We start from the raw sequence: 11,553 nt of genomic DNA on the forward strand, positions 1-11,553 counted from the left end.
CAAGGAGACATTATGATTAGTAATAGATGAATCTTGTAGAAGAGAAGAGCTAGAATCTAATATCCATGAATGTGTACCATAGCTTCTACTGAAACATAATTTAGCTCTCTAAAATCACCCTTATTTTTACAAAAGATAGGCAAATTAAGATGAACTGGTTTGCAACATAAGTGTAGTTTCAATAAAACTTGGTCCAACTATTTACATAAGTGCAGCAAATAGCAGTTGGTCATATAGGCTCTTTTAAATCTACTTTGCTGGAACTTTTTAATGAGGAATATCAGACTGAACTTTAAAAGCTTCTTGAGGCCAGAAAAGCCAAGCCAAGGACTTGCCATCAGATTTTGCCTGCAATACCTACAGATTTGGGTGGATTCCTCTCTTCTCAAGGTCCTCTAAAATATTTTGAGGTTCCAGGAACCTGCCAGATAAGTGACCTTCCTTACTTACCAAGTAAGATTGCTGGAATCTCTGTAAACAAGGTACTAGGCCCATATTTCCAAGTGGCTTTATTCCAGAAAGTCAACCTTTACTTCTCAAAATTTGGCTTGTCATATCTGAGCCTGTGTGTTTCTCTCAAATATGACATTCTAGTCAAAGCCTTGGTTATATAACCAATGTTTCCAAATGTGTCCTGTTATAAGGAGAACAGATTCTTATTGAACTTATGCAAATAACTATATTGCCATGAAATAACCATACTCACTCATTCACTAAGTTTCCAAATTCTGGAGGGGTCAGATAGGGAGAAAAAGATAAATGTTTCAGTTCTGCTTACAAAGGTATAATTTCACCAAGTTGCTATAAGTTATAGTTAGCATAAGAGAAAAGAGAAAAAAATTTTCTTAAATCTGAGAAAACAAAACATCAAAAAATTAACAATATTTCAAACAAAAGTCATAAAAAATTATAATCATCCTCATCAGTTCATACAGTCCTGTATAATTGATTCTTGATCTTAATCTTCTCTTGGCAGTTTTATGAGGTCATGAGTTTCTCTGATAGAGTTCTGTGATTTCTTACCCAGTTCAGTTTTATGATCTGAAAGTTTTTCAGAAACCTGTATTCTAGAATCCTGTGTCAGAATCCTTTCCATGAATTTCTCTGAAGATGAAACACATTTGCAAAAGCAAAAAGCATCAGAGTAAAACAGCAACTATCTCAAATGACAAAAGACTCAAAAGGAAAATTGACAAAGAAACTTGGTACTTCTGTGACATACAACACTTCAAGATAATAACTGGAATTATGGCTGACAACCAGGACAGATTAGAATTTTAGGAATGTTATATAATTTTAAAACATTTATATCAATAAAATTTACCCAGTAATACCACATAAGAAGGTTTATCATCACTTATTTGACAAGGCTTCCTATGTAATTTAATAGACCAAATAAGCCTAATTAGTTTAGTATTTTCTTCCTTATAGGAAGAGAGAATAAATTTCTTTGAGAAGTCTCAGAGGCCCTCTGAAACTCTCAAAGAAATTCTCTTCCTTCTACTGGGTCAAAAGAAAGCCTTCATTCAGGACTTGAATATGTTTTTGAGGGAGAAGCTTGTCAAAAGTATCAAAAGGTTTTAAACACTTGTTCAAATAGGAAGCAACATTCACTAGGAATATATGCTCAGGCATATATTCAAAATGACAACAGAAACACTCAAAAAATCTTAATAGAGAGACTTCATAATAATTTGCTATAATTCTGAACATAGTGAATTATTTGAACAAAACATAGTTTTTCTGTCTTTTAGGTGGATTTACTCAAAAGTAAAGAAACCTTTCATAACCTCGTTATCAAGAGCAGACCAAAAGTTCAAGAAAATTATCCTTTTGAGAGAGAAAACCAAATTTTAATTTTTGCAATGGCTTGTTTTTGATATTAAAACTCATTTATTTAATTGGATTTACTTTAATCTTAGCAAATTTGACAAGGCATAGAACTCTCTTCAGAATTTCTCCTTCATAAACCTTCTACAACTTTCCTTTTACATTCAGAATTTGTCCCATGCTTCCTTTGTTCCCTTCTAGTACTTTAGGATAAATTTATCTTTCCTAACCCAACAAACAAAAATGCTTCCATTCTTTATACCCTCTTTACTGGAAATATGCATTTTAATTTCCTTGTATACAGAGCTGATTTCCTGATTAATTTTTAGTAGCTTTAATTATATATATTAATTAGAATTTTTAACCCTTAACAGACCCTAGTAAAAATTAAAAAGGTAAGCAATTATGAACTTTCTTTTATATCAGCATTCTAAACACTTTTCATAATTTCTAGAAATGTGCCACTTCACAGTAATAAAACACAAGCCATGTTTGCTAATAGACCTAAACATCCTTTAACCCCTCTGCAACAAGAAGCCAAAGTTAGATAACTTAGACATGTTCAGCAATAATGTTTCAGTGTCCCATCCTATCCAAAAATGACCCAGATACTCAACAGATTTTTTATCATTTAACTTAACTTGGAAAAACTCTAAAGTTTTAAGTTACCAAAAAGAATTTGGAAGCTGTTTTCTTTCAAGTATACAGACCATAAACAATTATTGTACCCACAAACTCTTACCCATCCAAATAATTTGTTTCCAATAGTTATGTTCAGATTACCCATGAGAACTGCATGAAATGGTAGACAAAATTAGCTATCATTTAAAGCTATTATTTTGCTGATGAATTTCTAGCAGACAACGTGAGCTTGACTTACAAACCCAGGCTGCATGTCTGCATCATATCCAAATACTGAAAACTCTGAGGACATGTCTATTTCAATCAAATCAACAATCTTAAACAAGCTTTCATTCACCAAAGATTAATCTATATCATGTTAACTTGAAAGACCTTGGGTTAATTTCTATTACCCTTAGAATTTATGTAAGCACTTACTTTAAGCCAATTAAACAGAGCTGTTAGTTTTGGCCATACCATCTGGAGGTAAAATATCACACATATATAACATCCATATAGACGCACATACACAGAGTCTCCACAGCTATTGTTTTAAAATTACTTCCATGAATCAGGTACAGTAATATAAAGTTCCCTGGTTATGAATCCAAATTTTGTTTTAAGCCTTTTTACCAATATTAGTGGAGAAGACACTCAAGAGGCTAGATCTTTTGGGAAGGGCATGCTTATGGCCATTTTTTCCTTTTTCCCTTTTTTTTCCCTTCAGTCTTAGGAATTAGTGACGGGCTAGATAGTCCCTAGAGGATTTGCAGGCTCTTTGACATAAGGGAAATGGGTGGAACCTGAACTGCCTCTAGAGATGCATTTCCAGTCTTGCAAGGATTTTCCAAGGACAGTTGCTCTTGATTTCTCAGACACTGGGTTGTAACTCAGATGACATTATAGGTTGATCTACCTGTCCAACTGCATCACAAAGGCACAGAGAAACCACTCAAGTTTTCTCCCAGATGGAGTTTCTGGGACATAACCCATCCAATTGAAAGTGTTTCCAATTAATTAGAATGCACCTGAGGGGTGGGTCTCCAGGGATGCTTGGGGCCTTCCCCATGGCAGTAAAGCTGGTGTCTGACTGACAGCAGCTGGAGAAAGGGTGCAGAGCCCGACTGCAGATGTCAACATAGCTATAAGATTTAGTCAAGTCCCATGCAGCCCTGGCCCTAAGTCGCTGAGCCAGCACAAGGCGAACCAGGGAGGCAGGAGGCAAAGGCCTGGAGCTGGCTGGGGGCTGGGGCTCCCAATGCCGGGGTTGAGAGTTAAGTCCCTGGCAGGAAGTTTTTCAAGTTTTTGATTTTACAGAAAGTCCCAGTTCTGCTCAGGTCCAGCCTGAACTTAACCTCCACTTGTTGACAACAGAGAAGGTGACAAACAAGACAGACAAAGAAGGGAAAAGAGGGGATCAGGCCTCACCCTCATGGCCTCTTCCCAAGGGTTATCAAGATAAGGGTCATACAATAGTTCCCGCGCCGGGGCACACAACCCTGGCAGCACAGCTCACAGAGTAGATCACAGGTCTCCTATCCTCAGAACCAACTCAGTAGGTGCCTAAAATACTGAATGAGTCAACTGCCAAGAGAGGGCATCCCACTTGGGGTCGCCGAGGTGATCAGGCCGGGAAACAAGGCAGGGGACTCCCAGGGGTGGAGACTGGCTTGTTAAAGATTTCTTTGTTTCTCAGTTGCAAAGCTCAAAAGGAGCCCAAAATGGCCACTGTAGCTTTAAGAGAGATGAAAGTAAAGGGTCCATTATCTTGAAATTCTCCCCGAACCTAGGGCAGCGTCCTACCTGTTGTTCTGCCTATGCGGGCTACTGGGCAAGGAGTGATGGGGGCATCCCCCTGCATTCATCCCTTGTATATCTTCCTTATTATGCCTGGCAGTAATAGGTGCCTGGTGAATGGTCCCAGAGATAATAGAGAAAAACAGTGAAGAATTTTCTGCCGGTCTGGGGAACATTCTACCCAACTGTATCCTGGAGCCATTCTCCCAAGAAGGGGTTCCCATATTCAACCAAAGCTTAGAGTTTGGTACTTTCCTTGAACCGGAGTCCTGATTGGGACTTTCCCGTGGTTTGGAGTGTGGTCAGGAGCCATAGGGAGGGATGCCAATCCAGCCTTAGGGAAGGATGCCAATCCAGCCTTAGGGAAAGAAACCTGCCACAGGAGTCTTGGAGATTGGCGACTGTCCTAATGACTTAAGTGGTCAACCCGTGCTCATGTCAAATTTATATATTAGAGAAAGGATTAGGAAGGAAGGGATTAATTCATTCTTCATCACCCTCAGCCTTAAGGTACTGATTCTCTTCGAGCTGAATGCCATGGTTTGCCCCATAGAGTAGCCATGGGCAGCAAACTTGGATTCACACAGCTGTCTGAGAAGGTTCCCGATGGAGAATTGAATTTAGATCCATCCTTGAAAAAGAGAAAGGCACAAGGAAGAATAATGCACTTACCAGAACTTAAGCTCACAAGCTGATGAAGCAAGATCCTTGTATGGGCCACCAGAAGAATTGATGCGGGCTCAGTGAGCTGAGGAGTGGAAAGAAAGATTTCTTGGACTCTCAAGGTCTGGTGTAGTGCTCCTTTATTCAGAGGATAGCATGGGGACAGGACGCATGGGCAGTGAAGAGCTGCAAGGAGTTGAAGGTAGGGCTAAATTTATAAGGCATAGGTATGTGAGTTATTTCTTTACAAGACAAAGGAAAGATCATGTAAAAAAGTTGTTAAAATGGTATCAGTGCAGGTGGGGTGTGGTTATCAGGTGGGGTCGTTGTATAACTTTGGATACGAATCAGGTTGAATCAGGTCAGGATGTCCTATACTTCCCGGAGGATGATACAGATGGGTATGTAGGCCAGGATGCCTTGGGCTTCTCTCCCTGGGGCAGCGTTGATCCACATCAACGTGACTCTGAAAACAAAGCCTTGGGGGCAAGCCAAGACCCACTCTACAGGTAATGGGCAGTCTGGCAAGCCCTGAGGTCTCCTCATTTACTCATTTGCTCATTCACTCACTCATCTATCCATCCATTCATCCATCTACTCCCCCAAACATCCACCCACCCACTCATCCATCCATCCACCCACCCACCTATCCACCCACTCATCTGTCCATCCATCTACCTATCCAACCATTCATCCACTCATCCATCCATCCATCCAGTCATCTACTGACCCAACCATCCACTTGCTCATTCATTCATCTGTCCATCCATTCACCCACTCTGTCTACTCACTGGGTCTTCCTTCCTCACTTACCCACGCATTTATTCATTCGTTCCATCACTGGTTCTCTTATTCAATCATTCACTCCTTCATTCAATAAACACTAGCTAAGTACTGACTGTGTACCAGACCCTGCCCAAGGAATGTGAGAGTCAACCAGACATGGTCCCAGCACTCAATGCACTCCCAATTTAGTGAGCTGGACAAGGCCACAAGGAACAGACTTAGGTGCTCAGGAGAGGGAGAGCTGGGAGACCCAGGGAAACCTGGAAGAGATGGCCCCTGATCTGGACTTAAAGGAAAGGGGGCACTTCAACAAGCAGAATTTAGGGGAGGATGTTCCAGACAGAGGGAACAAGCTGCGTGGAGGTTCAGAGAACATATAGGGGCAGGGAATAAGTGGTTCAGCCTGACCTGGCATGAGGAGATAAGTCTGGACAACAGTCAGGTTCTGAGGGAAGCACTTTGTGCCACATCTAGCCAGCATGCTTCCAGAGAACAGAAGAGGAAGCAACAAAGAGGCAGCCTTGTTTGTCAGACAGGGCAGGTGCAGTCTTTCCAAGCACACACACACATCAGCATTGTAATCTGCCGTTGCTGCCGGAAAGTGGTGGCTCCTGCAGTGGAGCTGGAGAGAGGGTCCTTGGAGACTCTGGGGGAGGCCGGTTCCATGTGGAAGTGAACTTGAGGGCATGCGAGAAAAAGCTGTTTCCGGAGAGCAGGGAGTTTGAGAAGGAAAGGCAGTCAAGGCCAGCGCCCTGGGGCGGGCTGACAAAAGGGAGGGGCTGAGGAGGAGAGACCAGAGAAGGGACAGGAAATGGGGGAGTGTGCGGGGCAGAGAGGCTGGGAGCCAGGCTGCCAGATTTAGCAATTAAAAATACAGGACATCCCATTAATTTGATTGTCAGATAGATCACAAATAATTGTTGGTATAAATGCATACCATGCAATATTTGGGACATACTTATACTAAAACATTACTTATGGTCCATCTGAGATTCAGATTTAACTGAGTGTCCTATACTTTTTCTGGCAACCCCCCCAGGGGAGAGAGTGGTTCTCAGAGAGGGCGGGTCAACTGGTTGAAAGCATCAGGGAGGCTGGCGACAGTGAGCACGGGGAGAGATCTTGGATTTTGCAACACGACAGTTGAAAGTGACTTTAGTGAACAGTTTAGCGGAGTGAAGGGAGTGGCCCTACAGTGGTGCGTGTGTGTGTGCATGTCTGTGGGCTGCGTGTGTGTGTGTGGTGTGTGTGCAAGTGTAGTGGAGTCAGTGGGAGCGGAGGAAGGGGAGGTCACAACTGAAGACAATCTGAAGGGAAGAAGGGTGACGCATTGTGGCCAGAAGGGCGGCGCACTGCGGGAGTTTACTATTATTATTTTTAAGAAGGGGAGAGATTGAGCGCATGTAAGGCCCAAAGGAGAGGACTGGAGAGGGAGACACTGACTGTATACCAGCAATGAAGAGAGCCACAGAGGAGGTCCCTGGAGTGAGGCTGGGAGCCCCGGCACAGGAAGGGGGTGGGGGTGAGGGGTCAGGCCTGGATGGTGGGTTGAGGGTGGGGGAATGCTGCCGGAAGGATGTTTGGAGATACAGATAAATGCTGCCTGTATGCGTGTCAGCGGGAGATGGGGGATGAGGGCAATGTGCCAGATGGTCTGTTTTCCCAAGGAAGCAAGAGCATCTGCTCACAGACGGGTACGGGGAGGTGGAGTTAAGGAAAGTCTGGAATGATGACCCAGAGAAGGGATGAGCAGCTCCTATAGTCCTGCTTTTCTTGAGGGTGTGGAGTGAGTGGGTGTAAGAATGTGTGTGGGGTATGTGATGTGAGTGTGGAGTAAGTGTGTGGTGTGTGATGTGTGTGTGCGTGTGTATGTCGTGTGTGTTGGCCGGAGGTGCTCCTGCCATTCTGCCCAATGCAGCCCATTGTGTAAGAGGAGGTAGGGGCTCCGTAGCAGGCCACCAGGAAGCCCCTCTGTCCCCGAGGGAGGGGAGCGGCAGTGCAAGAACAGAGACTAAGCCTGGCACCAGAATGCTAGCAAAGCCTGGCATACTGCTGGAGGCAGCAGGGGTGGGGCTGCTCCAGCTCCCCCTGGAAGTCTGGGACGAGCCACTCTTGAACCCAGGCCCCCAGTTTCCAAAGCCAGTACTCTATCTTTCATTCTACTACTATTACGAGTTCCTCTTTATTGGGCTCCTCCTGTGCACAGGCACCATGCTTTCTACATGTCATTTCGTCCGTGCTCACAGCAGCCCCACGCTCTCCATTTCACAGCTGAGGGACCTGAGCCGCAGTTTGGACCAGCGCCTTGCGGCTCTTCTGCAGTGGGAACATGCAGGAGCAAAGCTAACCCGTCCTTTTTGATGAGGATCAAGGCTGCCCCTGCCCCAGGGAGAGAAGCCCAAGGCGTCCTGCCCTACATGCCCATCTAGATCATCCTCCGGGAAGCACAGGATGTCCTGACCTGGTCCGACCTGATTCCTATCCAAAGTTACAGGACCACCCCATAACCAGACCCCACCTGCACTGATACCACTTTAATGATTTTTTTTCATGATTTTTCCTTTGTCTTGTAAAGAAATAACTCACATACCTATGCCTTATAAATTTAGCTCTAAGCCTCAACACATTGCAGCTCTTACTGCCCATGGGTCCTGTCCCCATGCTACTCCATGCTGTTCTCTGAATAAAAGAGCACTACTGCCAGACCTTGAGAGTCCAAGAAATCTTTCTTTCGACTCCTTGACTCACCGAGCCCACGTCACTTTTCCTCTGTAAAAGGGGCCTGTATCAAGCAAACTCTGAGCTGACCCATTTCACATCTTGAAGATGAAGGGGAGGCCAGAGCACCAGGCATCTGGCTTGCCCTGGGTTTCCTTGGACAAAAGCCTTGCTCACACCTGACCTACCTGGATCTCTGTCTCAGAAGAAGAAAGGGGTCTTTGCCAGACACAGTTCTAGAGGGCCGCCCACGAAGCCTCTCCCCAGACAAATATCTGTCGAGGGCTGGAATTCTGGGTTAACAGATCTCAGCCCTGAGCCCGCCCACCAAGGCCTCCCTTAGGCTTCACACCTGCAGAGGTCCGGACTGTGCCTCTCCATGCACAGGTCTAGCTTCTGCCCCACCAACCATGGCTTCCCTCCCAGCTCCACCCCAGGGCAAAGGGCTGGGAGATCCCTGCTCTGTTCCACCCAGCCCTGTCCTCGCCCTGCCCCCACCACTAACTTTCTGGATAGAGAATCATGTCCTGCCCTGTCAGAGGATGTCTGAGAGTGGGAAGACCCTTGAAACCCGGCTGTCAGGAGGGGCCCAGCCCGCCCTGCTCTTTCTCCACGCTCCTGGCCCTGCAACTAGGGTGGTGTTTCTCCCTGCAACGGGCTGGATCCTGGAGTCAGGAGGCCCTGAAATAGCATGTTTTCCAGGAAAGTACCTTCCTTAAAGGAAACCACTTGTTCCAAGGAGTAGAAAAGGTCCCTACTTCCCTTGGGAAATGACATTTGAAAAGACAGACACAATCAGACACACAGACACACAGACACACACACACACACAGATGCATTCATCCAGCACATTTGCAGCAGTGAAAAGTCAGAAACAGCCTAGACATGGAGCAGGAGGGGCTGGTCCAGCAAGTCCTAGCACAGCCCTGACGGGGATTCAGGCTTAAAACGATGAGGTCAATTCAACTCGTTACCATGAAAGGGCATTTATCAGCCATCAGTAAGGAAAAGTAGAGTAAATTAGAGAAGTACAAATGTGGTAAAACCCTATTTTTGTTAAAATACAATTAGAGGCACAGACAAAGGTGTGGAGAGCCACACGCCCAGGTGTTAACTAGCGACAGTCTCTGGGTTGGCTGGAGGCTGTGTGTTTCAAATGTTTTCCTTTTTTGTTTATCTGTATTTCCTGTAATGAATAGGTTTGCTCTGAATGAAAAAAGACAAGAAACTAACAAAAGAAAAGGAACAAAAGCTATTTTTTGGATGATAAAATAAACCAACTCCAGTCTGAGATAGAGACATAAATACAGTCAGTCCAGGGGCCGCCCGGGCCCAGTGGTCATGTTCCCGCGCTCCGCATCGGTGGCCCTGGGTTTCACCCATTCGGATCCAGGGCACGGACATGGCACCGCTCATCAGGCCATGGTGAGGCGTCATCCCACATGCCACAACTAGAAGGACCTGCAACTAGAATATACAGGTATTTACTGGGGGGCTTTGGGGAGAAGAAAAAGAAGAAAAAAGAAGTTTGGCAAGAGATGTTAGCTCAGGGCCAATCTTTAAAAAAAGACCCAATTAAAAACAGTCAGATACAGACATAGAAATGGGAAGAAATTCTCCAGACAGACACACACACACACACGCAGACACACACATCTTCTGCCTCATTTGTGTGGTTGAGGTAAGCAAGGTTGGGGGCGGGGGACAGTTGCTAAGTTCCCAGAGAACACTGGGAACTGGGGGTGAGGGTCCCTGCAGGGTCTTCTGGGCCTGAGGCTGTGTTTGGCGGGTGGGGAGAGCAGAGGGAGTGTCCTGGGGCTCAGGAGAGCCAGAGGGAGAGGGCTGGCTGTGCTGCCCCCGCCCCATGCCTCCCTGATCCGAGGTCCCCAGTTCAGGCAAAGCTGCAGAACCTGCCACTGCAGCTCTCCTCCCACCCCCTCCCTGCCCCCAGCTGCGGAGGAGATGGCAGGGCCCAAAGCTGGGAGCACTTCCTTGCCACCACTTATGACTTCCAGGCAGAGGCCTTTCCAGCCGCCCGCAGGCCCCACCTGGGAAACCAGAGCTTGGTGCGTGCCACAGAGCAGCCCTCCGTCCTGGAGAGCTTCCGAGATGCAGGCTCGGGGCAGCCCCTCAGCCGCTGCGTGGGGCCTGGCCCTGGGCCAGGGGCAGCTGCCTCCTAGTTCTTGGTCTGTTGTTTCTGTCCATGGGGCTGTCCTAGCCTGACCCTCTCTGTGCCCTCTCCCCATCCCCACTGTCACTGTCCTTGCACAGGCCTCACCGCTGTAGTATGCTCTGACTGGCCTCCCCGGCCTCACCTCCCCACTGCCCACTGGCTCAGAGGGCTCTTCCTCAGACGCAGATCTAAACTCCTTAGAAGGCTCCTGTCTGGGCTCTGTCCCCATCTTCGGACTCTTGGCATCTGTGGTAGGCATGATAACGGTCTCCCAAAGACACCCCCCCCAAAACACCAGTGCAGTGAGTGCGTCATGTTGCACAGTTATTGCATGTCACACGGCCAAAGGGCGATTACAGCTGCAGATAGAATTCTAGCTGCTAATCAGTGACCTTAAAACAAGAACATTATCCTGGCTATCCGAGTGGGCCCAATGTCAACAAAAGCATTCTTAAATGTGGAAGAGGGAGGCAGGAGAGTCAGGCCAGAGCGACGCGATATGAGAAAGACTCAAAGATGGGAGGGGCCCCAGCCAAGGCACGCCAGCAGCCTCGAGAAGGTGGACAGGACAAAGCAAGGAAACAGAGTCTCCCCAGAGCCTCCAGATAGGAGCCCGGCCTGCGGCACCAGACTTGAGTCCAGCGAGGCCCATCTCGGGCTCCAGCCGCTTGAACTGTAAGCGGATGCATTTGTGTTGTTTAAGCCGCTAAGTTTGTGGTAATTTGTTACAGCAACAAAGTATCCTCAGATCAACCATTTGTGCTCTCAAGACTTGGCCCTGAATTTGCTCCTTCAGTTAATCCCTTTCCTGGCTGCCACAGGGAAGAACAAAGTGGCCTCTGAGGGGCTGCAGGTATTAGAGCTGAAGAATGCTGTGGGGCTGGGGGACAGGTGGGCTGGACCACCTTGGACAGAAGGATGGGGAGACAAAAACTGTGCTTCTCAGGTGATGGGGTGAGCAGGCT

At 46.5% G+C, this 11,553-nt stretch overlaps 1 long non-coding RNA gene across 1 annotated transcript; it reads right to left on the reverse strand.

Annotated features, from left to right (window-relative positions):
- Nucleotides 1-495: 495 nt before the first annotated feature.
- LOC138920814 (uncharacterized) lies at nucleotides 496-8,735 on the reverse strand. Its single transcript, XR_011432668.1, has 3 exons — nucleotides 8,604-8,735; nucleotides 4,921-4,996; nucleotides 496-634 (listed from the first exon to the last, which is right to left on the reverse strand). It is a non-coding gene; the product is annotated as an uncharacterized lncRNA (long non-coding RNA).
- Between the last annotated feature and the right edge of the window lie 2,818 nt (nucleotides 8,736-11,553).

The sequence above is a fragment of the Equus caballus genome, chromosome 25 (assembly GCF_041296265.1).
Source record: "Equus caballus isolate H_3958 breed thoroughbred chromosome 25, TB-T2T, whole genome shotgun sequence".
In the NCBI taxonomy this organism is placed as follows: Eukaryota; Metazoa; Chordata; class Mammalia; order Perissodactyla; family Equidae; genus Equus; species Equus caballus.